Here is a 13,811-nt window from a genome sequence, read left to right as displayed (position 1 = left end):
TCAACACATGCAAGTATCAAAAGGAAGTCACGACATGCATGCATGCGTTGTACTCCCTCCGTTTCCAAATATAAGTCTTTTTAGAGATTGCAACAAGTGACTACTCCCTCTGTTCCTAAATGTGAGTCTTTTTAGGGATTCCACTACAAACTACATACGGATGTATATAGACATATTTTAGAGTGTAGATTCACTCATTTTGTTTCGTATGTACTCCAGTTCATAGCGAAATCTCTAAAAAGACTTATATTTTGGAACGGAGGGAGTACATACGAAGCAGAATATGTCTACTCCTACATACGAAGTAGCCCATTTGAAATGTGTAAAAAGAGTTTTATCGAATGCAGTGCTTTGATGTGTCGCGTCAACTCGTACAAGCCCGAGAAATTTGATTACTACGACGCCCTCTCCCTCGCGGACTGAGCTCCGGTGCCTTAACTGCACCTGCCTTTGGCTGCATGACAGGTGGGCCAACCACCTATTGGGCCCACCTGTCATGGACGCAAAGGCAGGAGCAGTAAGTAGAAGCTTTCGCTACACGCTATCCCTCCCGCACGAGGTGGACGGACATGCAGCAGTGGATTCGATACTGTAGAAGTAGGAGTAACATCATTGTTCGTCTTCTCGAAGAGGCGAAGAGCCAAGTGCAAACCGAACGTGGCAGTTGCGAACGCTCGCGTGGTGTGGTTCCTTGGAGTACTAGCGAGGCTCTTGCATGAGACAAAATTGCTATTGTTTAACAATTAAACTCCATTATCCATTGGTTGATACTCATTCTGCATAGGTCCATGCGCTTAGCACCGTTTCCTCCTGGGGTCACCAATGTTTATTTGCTAATTAATAGCATTCCATGAATTGAACTAGCCATTGCAAGTCATTAAAAGCATGCACACCTCTCATCTCTTATTGGTTGATACGTATGTCAAGAAACAAGAAACAAGGTAGAAGTTAATGCACCGCGCCTAAGTGTTTTGGGACTATTTGGTTTTCGTAAGATGACTTACACACCTAGACGGAGGTAGTAGTATAGACCTGTAAACCGGAAAGGAGTATTTGCCTTTCTAGAGATTTCAACAAGTGACTAGACTTCGGCTCAAAAAAAAACAAGTGACTAGACTACACCGTGTGCAGTACCCCCTCCCTTCCGGTTTATAGGGCTCAAATCTCAAATCTCATGAACCAAGGCATTTTGCGATTGGAGGAATGTATCTCGTACTTTACAAAACTACCCTAATTAAACTCATGCATTAATTACGTAGTTCTCTCGTTTTCCTCTCCGCCTTGGTCGCGGTGCACAATATTGAGGCTAGCCATAGTGGGAGTAACTTAGGTAGTAACTTAACACATCCCAAGACAATTTTGCTTATGTGGCAAGTATTTAATGAGGAAAGAGGTGCCTGTGGTAACATAATATGTTACTGTAACATAGCGCTTTCCGAGGCAAAATGAGTCTATGAGATAATAAATGAAGCAATCTATGATACTACTACTATGTTACTTTGCACTATGGAGGTAGTAACTTACACTAGTGTCATATGCATGACACTAGTCTAAGTTACTCCCCACTATGACCAGCCTGAGAGAGTGCTTTGATACGTTTTAGTCTCATGATTAAAAGTAGTGGGACTAAAACTTGTTAGCCTCATCCATGCTAGGATCCAAATACTAAAGAGACTAAAATCAAGTTAATGACATTTCAAAGCATCCGGGCCCGCGTGCCATCCACCAAATCACAGCAAGGTGCTACAGTCGAGACTCACCTGTCACCCCGGTGTGGCCGTCATGACCCGTCATATCACAAAACCCACACCTTTACAAGCAGTGGTAAGGTGGCCTCCAAGTTGGGCTGAACGAAGCAACCATCATTTCATTGGAATGCTCGTTCAAGCCCTTTCTTCCCTTTCTTGAAGAAAACCTCACTCCAGGCTACTCACTTATGCCATTTTTCTTCTCTACCAGCGAAGGAAAGGTGGGCGAATCAGTTATGCTGCTATATTTTCATTCCAATAATCTTCTTTTTGCGAAGCACCGACCGATTCTCACATCCTATTCTTTTCTCGTTTTCATTGCGATTGTGGTTTCCTTTCGATTGCTTTTTGTTTGTCAGTTCATTGATGGATCCTAGAGCACTAGGCAAAGAGTTGCCAGCGGACAACCCACTGGAGACAGCGATCTCCAGGAAGCGAGCACCGACCAACGAGTTGACCATGTTGGCGGGCCAACCCATGGAGACGAAGAACTCCAAGACACAAGCACTGGCCAAAGAATTGAGGACGTTGGCGGACGAACTCCTCAGAGAAAGTTGGAAGAACAGCAAGGGCCCCACCATGCCTACCCCAGGAGCTCTGATTGCCACCTATGTGAGGCTCAAGACCGAGTTTGAGGAGATAGTCGCTGTTGAGAAGCAGTATTCCCCTGGCAAGGTGATGGCCCCCATCGAGGACGAGGAGATGGCCCCCGGAGGGATGAGATCCCCCGGTGAGCTGCACAAGGTAAAAAATAATGGCTTATTACCATAGTTGTCGTTTTTGATTATTTTCAATGTGATTGCTTTTTGATTATTTGCAATGTGCTTGCTAATATGTTAGTGTTGTGCAGGTGCCGGTGGTTGTCCTTGATGATTCCGATGTCATGGCCCATGCTGTTGGCATCGCCCCGGAGATCGATTCTGATACCGCTGTCCATCCTGTGGACATTGCCCAGAGATTCCGATGTCACGGTCAGTCCTGTGGACATCGCCCCAGAAATCGATTCCCATGCCGCTGTCTGTGCTATGGTCATTGCCAGAGAGATCGATGACAAGAAATAGTTGGTCGCGCTAATCCTTCAGGGTAGTTTGCATTTCCCTGTGTTTAATTACCAGAACGATGCGTGTTATCATACCATCTTAGGGCTAGTGCACTGTCTTGTGTGGGCGGATCTTGTTACTTTTGTTTGATAGTGAATCATGCGATGAATCATGTGAACCCTCTCCGAGTTATGGAAACAGATGTATCTTCACTAGCTTTTGATGTAATATATGACATGCTTAGATGTAAGTTTGAACTGTTTATCATATCAGCAGGGCTTGTTTGATGATTCTTGGTGTTAGTAGGCTAGCTATTGTGCGAGCTATAGTACTTGCAAAACACTCACCGAAGAGAAACATTGGGGCTGATGAGCTCGTGGTATGCTTATACTTATCCCTCGTCGATCGACCAATAGCCCTAGCTCCTAAAATTGTAGGCTTAGCGATCGATCAGACAATAGTCGACATACATTCAGGCCTCATTTGGTTCATAGGGTAGGAAAATCGTAGCAAAAGTACAGAGAACGTGCAACACAAAATCATAGCAGTGCAGAGACGTACTCCCTCCATTCCAAAATAGATGACCTAGGCGGGCTAGTTTGGCCTAGTGGGTTTCAGTGATATGACGTGGTACAATGTCGTCCAGTCTTCGCGTGTGGTAGCAGTATTGCGGGTACAGTAAGTTTTCTTGAAGAAGCGGAATTCAACGAAGTCATGATGGTTCCTTTGTCCGAACAACTTACAGTGGGAAAGGTTGGGCCTGCGAAACGACCGGGGTAGACTAGGATAATTTTGTGCATGGCAGGTGGACCAGGATGGTCGACGTCCCACATGTTGGTGAATGAAAGTATTCTTTCCGATATAGAGGACGAGCAACGAGTATTCATTGTTTATTTTTTATGAAAGCTATTGTCTCCACTATTACTCCTTGACTTTGTCAAATCCTCTCTCTCCTCCACATAAGCGGGGACTACTTGCTATGCATGCAGCGGGCAGCTGGCGTCTTGAGGGGCCAGGGCGGTGAGTGCGGGCTCCGAAAGCGGTCCGGACTCCAGCATGGCCCACCTCACATTATCACCATATATTTCTTGGAGTCCATGCACAGCGGGCGGGCGATCTCTTCTCCCTCCCCTGTTTCTCTCTTCTCAGCTGAGGCCCGCCGAGCGATTAGATTTAGGCTATCGGCGGTTTATTCAAATTACTGTCCCACATGTCAGTGAAATTGCAAGACAACGCGTGTCCCCTTTGGTGAGTGGCGTGCGAGCCGGACTGTCGGGGTTGCGACGCGTATGAGTCATAAGTGTGCCGCCTTTTCCTTTAGAACTTGCGAAGCGTAACATTTTCACGCGATCGATCGATAGAAATACTGAACAAAATGACGAGGGCGGTGCTTTCCCGCTCGTTAGGCGGGCTAGTTCGAGTGATATGACGTGCTACAGTGCCATCCACTTGCTCCATTTTTATGTAAGCAAGAGTTTACACTCGTATGCAGGAGTGCGAAACACCGCGGATCTGATTTTGATCGAGGGATAACTGTTCCTTGCCAAATAATGGAGGATTGTTAGCGATTATAGCATGATAGTTAGGGCATCTCCAGTGCTGGCCCACAAATTTACACCGGCATCTGTCCGAGGACACTGATGGATGCCATCCGATGCTGCCCGCATACCTTTCGACAACTATATGAACTAACTGGACGAAATTCATGCAAACAAAGCAAATTCCGGATGAAATTAATCAGATGAAATTCATTACATTTCAAAAACTTTTCCTACAAACTGGACGAAATTCATTACATATTTTGCACAAACCGTACTAAATCTACTGTAAACCTAATCTAAACGATCGCCGACACCCGACCACCAAGTCCGGCCATGAACCCGAGAAAGCAGGCCATTGCCTTTGCCTCCTCCTCATCCGCCTCGATAATCTCCTCCTTCGGCCGGAGCACAAGGTTATGAAGATTTCCGCCTCCACGTCGCTGTCAAGCGGCTAATTGGCCACCGATGTTTACCCCACCAAGCTTGGCATCGACTAAGTGGAGTAGCGGTGGCCTTCCCGGGACCAGAGCAGCGGCGACCTATCATGTACTACTCTTCCTCGCTGTCGGCTACAACCGCGCACGCGTGCCGGCTTCGTGGTCGTGGCGGCGGAGGGCGGCCCGAGGGGTGCCGGCGATCTCCTTCGTTTGCTCCTGCGACAGTACGTCGAAGAGAGCTTTGGAGCGCGCCCGGAGCGGAGCAGCCGATGTCCCTCGTCTGCTCCTGCGACAGTACGTCCAAGAGAGCTTCGGAGTGCCACGAGGCCATGGTTGAAGTGGTGCCGACAGAAGGAAGGGACCGGAGGAGAATAAGTGTGGGTCTTTGGCTATGGCTGGTAGCTGGGGCTCAATTTAATATAGCGGGCGAATGGCACTGGGCCACGACAGACGGATGGACAACTAGCGCCGGAGTAGGTTCGTCGGGCGTGAATGCAGACGCTGCTTCAGTGACTTAACTGCAGATGTGTTTGGGTGACTGACATGTGGGCCCAACGGGCATCTGGCCCGCATGTCAATAACACACCAATTGCACCTGCAGTTAAGCCCAGTAAATGCAACATTGACATTCTGGAGATACGGTGACCGTTTCAGGCGCATGCGGACTGTTTGACTGGTCAACCATACAAATACGGAGCTATACGCTGAGCCAGCGACCATATAATCACCATATCTCATATACAATGATCAAAGTGAGCTATCAAGACAAGTTCGATGACCGCCAATGCATTTTACTCGGTAATAAATGACCAGGATTGAAGGGGAATCCTAATTTGCTTCGTCTTCTGTCCTTGAGCTCTTGACAAACCAATGCACTATACGGTTGTCCGGCCACTCCACCCCAGAGCTCTCACCAAACGCCGTTCATGCCACCGCGCCGCACACTAACCGGTAAGGCAGCAATCGCATCCCGCCGCGCCGAGTTCCTCGCCGCCCACGAACGCACACAAAATGGTAGGGAAGCGATGGCATCCTGCCGTGCCGAGTTCATCTCCGCTCACGACCTCACAACTATGTGGGAGGAATTTGAAGATGCCAAGGCCGAATGGCGGTAGAGCAAGAGGCGGCCAAAGCCGCACAGAGGAAGCGGAAAAGTCAGAAAGCACTCAAGAAAAGAGAGGCCCGCCGCCGCAAGAAAGAAAAGGACGCACGCGCTGCTGCAGAGAGGTCGGCGAAGATCCAATCACGGTGGGGTGTCGCCGACAAAGCCGGGAAGGAGAACGACGGCGTCTGGCCAGCATGTGAGAAGTAGTAGTACTAGTAGTTAGTGTGTGTGTCTGTGTCTGAGTACGACCATGTACCAGTACTACTAGTTACTACTGTAGTTTTTAGAGCAAATTACCAGTACATTAGCCTAGACTAAGTGGAAAAATTCCTATCCTATGCATCAAATGGCATCTCTTTCTCTATAGGAATTGAGATGCATGTCATCTCACTTCCTATGATTTTCATATTCCTATCCTATGAACGAAAGGAGGCCTCTGTTGGAGTAAATACTATAGCTAGCAGTACTGCTGGTACAGTAGTTTTCTTCAAGAAGCGGAATTCAACGAAGTCATGATGGTTCCTTTATCCGAGCAACTTCAAAGTGGGAAGTGGGCATGTGGTTTGACGGCTCATTAGTCATTGTTACTGCGGCGCGACGACCTGGGTGACTCTCCCTTGGAGTTCTGTGTGCATGGCAAGTGGACCAGGATGGTCGACGTCCCACATGTTGGCGAACCGAAGTATTATTTCCGAAACCGCGTGGTATAGTATCACTGCTGATTGGTTCGCAAAAAAATAGTATCAATGCCGATTTATAATTATTTTTTATTTCTGATGAATGCTAGCATTTCAACTCTTACAACGAAGGGTGCCAAACACGGCACACGCTGGATGTCCCACACATCAGCGAAAAGAGTGGGACATGAACATCGTGGTAGAGCCCAGCGTAAAAAAACAGCGTGGTAGAGCGTCTCCACTTCTTCCACTTCTGGGTCGGAGACCACACGTAGTAGTACTTAGCTGTATGAACGATACAAAGTGCGACCTGGAGAGAAAGACACGTCTAGTTGGTAGGTCTCGGGACATATACGTAAACAAATATAAAAGTTAATATGTGCCTCCAACTAATATAGTAGTAGTAGAGTACTTAGACACGTACCCCATAACATCACTGTGCATTGCACATACAACATTTAGTGGTAGTACGTAGTAAGAGACAAATGCCGCCCAAGAGTTCCCTTCTCGACCTACTTTTGGGTGTTTGGTAGAGTGTATGGAGGGTGCATGAGTCCACACTAGTTTAGCACAAATACACTAGAAGCATGCATGAAGAGAGCATGCATGAAGAGGGGTGTTGAGTTGAGCATGCATGAAGAGGGAACAACTATGCTGAGACGAGAACGCAACCAAACACACCCTATATGCCACGCATGTTCATACCATTTGTGCCTTTCTACTTCACTTACTGCGCTACATTACTCAGGTTCGTACGCCCACTCCTGGGTACATGTCCGTCTCGTAGTTCCAGTGCCACGTGTTCTTCATATAGATGGAACGATCATTGCATAACACGTGCGCCCTGATGCTAGATGTCTCGCGTGTTGGCAAAAGGATGAACAAAGCTCACGTAAAAAAATAGAGTGGAAGAACATAGATTTCGGACGACCGAGAAGGAGCAAGGAACCTCGTGGTGGAGCGTCTGCACTAATAATATTTAATATTAGTCAGCGATATAAAATTAACCAATCATCTCCACAGTGGACTGGAAGAGTACGAAACACGGCAGCCCAGTGTAGTTACATCATACTAGTACATGGCTAACCCACGCTATCACCATATTTTTTGGCTTCCGTGCGACACCTATCTCTAGTAATCCAGCAGCCTATATCGCTTCTCCCTCCTCGTCTCTATCAAAGTGCGGCGGGCTAGCGTTTCTGCCGTCTATTGAGGTCGGTTAACTATCACATGTTAGCGACATGCCAAGAGCATTCTAAAAAAAATTCCTTTCACGTTCCATTTTCAAAAAGAAAAAAATCCTTTCACGTACGAATTTTCCTGTATGCTTTGAGCAACTTGCATGTCCTATACTTCTCCTGTTTGATACTCTAACTTAGCTAGAGGTTAGACTAACTCATGACTAGCCCTGAACTAACTGTAGCCAAAGAGGTGTTTGGTGACAGGGTTAGATTGAAAATAAATGCACTTCATGGAGAGAGAAAAGTGATTTTTCAGTGGTCCCAATGAGAACTATCTCCAGTTAGCACCTCTTGGGTGGGATAGTTTTTTTTGTGGGTTCGGTGCAACTTGCTCCAATTTAAACCCTCATGCTTGGATACTTTAGGGCTATTTGCACCCCAACTAGCTCAAACTAACTCTAACCCATGGATCCAAACAGGGCCTATGGCCAGTCTCGACGCGGAGCAGTCGCGTGCACCGGGAAGCGGTGCTCTCTCGGCCGTCGCGCCACTTCAAAGCCGGCGCCAGTGAGAGGTCGTCTCCACTCTGGCCGGGCATTAATGCGGCACTGACGCTCCAGGCGACGCTAACCGTTTCACGCAGGAAGCGCGCGCTGGCAAGGGAGTATAGGTTTTGAACCATTTCAGTAATGGTAGTTTGCAAAACTACTCAATTATTGCACTCAGTTTCCTAAGAAATTGTGGTAAAAAATGTTACTCCATAGCCCACTTCCCTTCTCCTTCCTGCTCGTGATTTATGTGGCCATGTTAACGTGGTTGTGTCAAAAAAATGTCACCTCCTGCTCGTGATTTGCGTTATATAATTACAAGCAAGATTCTCGTGCATTGCACGGAACATCAATATGCATTTTTTTTACAAAACACCTGTTGTGATTGACCCATGCAGGAGTAATCCCATGTGTAAAAACTAATGATACCTCGAGAATTTTATCGGAAAACTGATATCTCGAGAATTTCATCGAAAAAATGAAAGATGAGAGATAAGGTGAGGAGGAGTGGAGCGTGGTGGTGACTGGTGGTCGGAATGGGCGGAGGCATGGGGATGGACGGCGCCGGCAGGCGGCAGCGGCCACCATGCATGCTAGATTGTTCCAGAGACTTATTCCCTTTTTAATTGCTGAGCAATGAGGTTGCGGGAGATAATGATGTGGAGAGAGGTGCGGGTTTCTTTTGTAAAATTATCATAGTTTGCTTCCTATCCGTCAGATATAGATCATACGGTCTGTATTACAAGATGCCAGGCACACCATCATCGCCAACTCGTTTTTTTATAAGGGTATACAGATGATAAGTTTGCTGACTACTAAAGTAAAGTGGAATCTATCCATGTTATGCAAGTAAATAAAGGTGATTGTTTATCATACGGGTAAGGTTGGATGAAGGGTGGTAGGAACAAATGCTCCGCCTAGAGCATGTGTGTGTGAGATGGAGTCTTAGTGTGTGTGTATGTGTGTGTGTGTGAGAGAGAGAGAGAGACAGAGAGAGTGAGAGAGAGAGAGAGGAGAGAGAGAGATGGAGTCTTAGTTTGTGTGTGTGTGAGAGAGAGAGAGATGGAGTCTAAGTGTGTGTGTGGCTGTGGGTGTGTGTGAGAGAGAGAGAGAGAGATGGAGTCTTAGTGTGTGTGTGTGTGTGGGGTGGTGGTGGTGGTGTGTGTGTGTGTGTGCACGCGCATGTGTGTGTGTGTGTCCCGGGGTCCTCTGTGGCAGATGTAATTTAAGTGTGCATGGCTTCATCATAGAGAGGTGATGTGTATGGCAGAGGCCACCAACGATGGGGTGCGAGAGAGAAAATGCCCATAGGAGGGAAGAGAAGGTGCGTGCGCGTGAGAGGAGTCGACATCGAGAGAACGTGTTTGTTCGAGAGACACCACAGAAGACTACTATATATCGATGGTGCATGTAGGCGGGAATTAAACAAATGGATGGTCTTATTGGTTTCGGGGATATAGGGGAAGAGTGAGAGGCGCGCGGGGCGGGGGGGTAGCTAGAAGGAGATTGTTAAGTGTGAGGTGCGTTTTGCCCATCCAGGCGAAAGTTATGTGCACAAAAGAGGAGAACGATTCGATGTGGCGTTAGCATTGAGGGTAATTAACTACGTATGGAGACATAGAGACCTTGAACGTGCATGTGTGAGAGGTATACATGTATACGTGGGATGTGTGTGTGCGCGCGCGCGCGCATGATCGAGATAAAAGAAAGAAGACATAAGTCCTAAGATCAACGACATGGGAGAGATGGATCGGTATGACAATATGCATGCATGTGAGAATGCAGGGAAGAAGGCCCGACAATTGAGCATGTGTTTTTGTCTTTAAGAGATAGTGGTGTGGGCTGGAGCATGCATCTATGGTGAGTAGAGGGGGTGAGGGGCAACGATTGTGCAAAATAGATCAACCTATAAATGCATATGTATGGATAGACATATATAGTGTGGGTGACAGGAAGCAAGACTCCGTGTGAGAAAGAAATGTTGACGGAGAAACTACAGGTAGATACAGAGATGGAGATGCTAGCTAGAGAGACATCCGTTAGTTTGGGTGTCAGAGATGACCGTCGGGTGGTTCAAAGGGTGAAGTTATATATGTGTGTGAGAGGGCACTTGACTACATGCATGTAGAGAGAAACATATGTAGTGTGCGTGATAGGAATCAAGAGTGAGGGCGAGAAAGAAGGTTGATGGAGAAACAAATAAATAGAAAGATAAAGATGCTAGCTAGTGTGGGCTAGAGATAGGAGTCGAGTGGATCAGAAGGTTGGGTTATGTGTGTGGGTGTGAGAGAGATAGAGAGAGGGTGCATGTGAGTCACATACAAACAAATATCAGAGAGAAATGAGATCCAGAGAGACGGAGTTTTGTGTCTGCGAGAGAGAAAGATATTTCACAACGAGAGTGATAGCTAGAGAGACATATGAGGGAACGCAAGATATCTCTAGGGAGACAGGTGTGTTTGAGCGACATACAAGAGAACAATGGAGAAATATGAGACCCTGGGAGACAGAGTTTGTGTTTGTGTGTGAGACAGAGATATTGAAGAGGAAGAGTCGTAGGTTCTCATATCTAAGGAGCGAAAGACATCTCCGTATGAGGGGTGTGCGAGTGGCACACATGGGAATAGTTGAGAGAAATGAGACCGCAGGAGACAAAGTTTTGTGTTTGTGTGAGAGAAAGAGATTCCACATGGAGAATCATAGCTAGAGACACATAGCAGGGAGCGAGATATACTTAGAGAGAGATAGAGTGATGAAGGTCGATGGAGAGAGTACCGTCAGTGTGTTACGAAGATAAAAGATCATTCTCAACATACAGGTAGCACGAGAGATGCCTGAGAGACGATGAACGTGTATAGGTCCAGAGAGATAGTCCTATATAAGCATGAGTGATAGCTATATCACACGAATATCTGGATTAAAGGGGATTCAAATATTTAAACTGGAGATGACGACATCGATAATATCATAACGCAAATTGGTGTATCAAACATGCATATTCATTTGAATTTGGGCACACGTGTAATGTTATATAGTTTATCAATATTGGTGATCCATAGATTCTTCAATTATAAACAATGCATGGTTTATATGCAATTAGTGTCTAAACGGGATTACACTATATGTTGCGTGTGTGAAACACATTATACATGTTTAAGAAGTAAAAAAAAACCGCATGAAACACACATTAATTGGAGACAGTTAGCAAGGAATGCATACATTGGATTCAACATAAAGTGGTTTCAAATATTTGAAAATCCAAATTGATGGATACAACCTTATGAATTTGAGATCATGCCATTTGTAAACCATATTTATGTATAAATGGTGTTGTGCTTTTGAAAGTATATATGTAAAAAAAATGATGTATATAGAATGTAATTCCAATTGAAAATGGATCCCGCCCGGAAAAAAATAGTAGAATAAAAACGGGATTCGAATTGAGTTGGCACGGTAAACGTGCACTGTGCAAAATTTGAACGAAGCGGGGAAAGTCGCAGTAACCGCCCGAAACCAAAATCTGTGAGATGGAAATCACTACTGCCTATCCCTGCCGCGCAAAGCCTATCTGCTGGATTTCTATAGGTTTCGATAGGGGTAGGTTTGTAATTTCACCCAAACGTGACGTAACCGCCTCTCACCCAGATTCATACATGGTGGGCGCCAAAACACAGTGTGCCTTCGGCCGAAATCGACTCCCTCCCCGATTCATATTCATACACGGTGGGCGCCAAAAACAAACTCTCGTCGGCAAATATTCGGTGTATGCGAGATTACCGTCATATCCCCAACCGACTAATGTTGTTGTGATGTAGTAGAAATTTGAAACAGGGGCTAAGTTTGTAAATTTCCTCGCATTTGAGACAAGCGCGCCCTGTACATGGTTCCCCCCTTCCTCTATACCTCCCTTTTCCCCAGTCGTACTCCGTGGGCGCCAAAACACCCTCTCCACCCCACCCTCCTCCGTACGCCACCGTCCGCCACCCCATCCGCCGCCGTCCTCCTCCACCATGCCAGAGTTGATACCCCGACGCCGCCATCCATTACAAGAGACCGACCTCTCTCATTCACGCCTTCGGACCGGGATCCTTGCATCCCGTCCTCTCACTTCATCCCCGCCGTCATCCACCTTGCCGGCGCCGCACCTACAACCGTCTCGTCCACCGCGCCCCGCCGCCACCGTCTACCCTCCTAGATCTGCTTCCACGCCGCCGACAGCCATCGCTACCGCAGCACCGTCAAATTCTCACCAGATGCGTACACGGCGCCACACCAGCGGCGGTACTCTTTCGTATCTGCTCAACTTATTTATCGCAGCAAGAAAATAGATCGCCACTGCTTTACTCTAATTTCTTGTCTTGGTTGCGAAGTTGCCTTTGTCCGGTTTGCACCTTCAGATCCGCCATGGCACGCTCAACACTATACTCCCAATGCTTATGGTTTCCCCTTTTATATTCCACACTAGTTAAATCACAGTAGACTAAATTTCAAAATTGGGTCAATCGATTTTTCAGAGCTCGCCGAAGTTCGCCGGTGCGATCCAAGGGGCTCGGGTGGTTGTGGGGCCTTGCCGAACGAAGAAAACTCGACGCGGGTGGGGGGTGGGGGTGGCGGAGGAACACAGGCAGTGGGGGCCGGTGGTCCGGTGGGCGGCCCGTGCGGTGTTCTGTATGGGAAGAATCACAGACGAGGAAGAAGAAGGGTTAGGAGACGTAGGATCTTCATCCAACCGCCTGAAATGGTCGAGAGACAGGTGGGAGTTGCATTCTTAATGCTTTCTGGTTCATCATGTGTGGGCACTGCGCAACCAACATTTTATTATCCAAAATTTGCTTACTCTTCTTTACCATGTTCGATAGCGCTGGCCTGTACGCGATCGATAGGCTTTCAATTACTAGCGGCAATACAACACCGTATTTTCAAGCCAGTTCCACTTTCCCGATTTATATATCATGGTTATGGTGTACCCCTGTTATGTACACTATGATCTGTCTAGTTGTTGTGTGCTCTTGTTATCATGGTTTGGCAATAAACTATCTATACAATATATTATGAACCTATCATCTGCCAGCTATCCTTACTTCTGGAGCCTATTTTCTGTGTACTTGTGCCAGATTATATAAATGCACGCACGATATTACAGCACACATGAGCTCTCTCATCAGAATCCAGTGATAGCACATAAGTGTTTACAGGGACGCCCCTATATTAGAATATCATCTGCATTACAAAGATAATCTCACAACTATTTATGTTTTCATGGTTCTCAGATATTATACGCAATTACAATGAATATCAGAATCCGCGCATCAGAAGAATATTGTGGAACACTGCAATGACTTACAAAATTGGCACCAAGGCATTGAGTGCCATTTTGGAAGCAATGAAACTCGTACGCTCCCCACCTGTTGATTCTTGTTCAGAATATCATTCTAATGACTATTCTAACCTCGAGGATTCAAAGGCAGATGGCATGTCCTGGTCACCCATCAAGGTGCCTGTTCTAATTTGGCAAGGTTTTATTGATTGCGCGT

The sequence above is a fragment of the Triticum aestivum genome, chromosome 5B, assembly GCF_018294505.1.
Source record: "Triticum aestivum cultivar Chinese Spring chromosome 5B, IWGSC CS RefSeq v2.1, whole genome shotgun sequence".
Taxonomy (NCBI): Eukaryota; Viridiplantae; Streptophyta; class Magnoliopsida; order Poales; family Poaceae; genus Triticum; species Triticum aestivum.
This window is presented reverse-complemented; position numbering follows the sequence as displayed.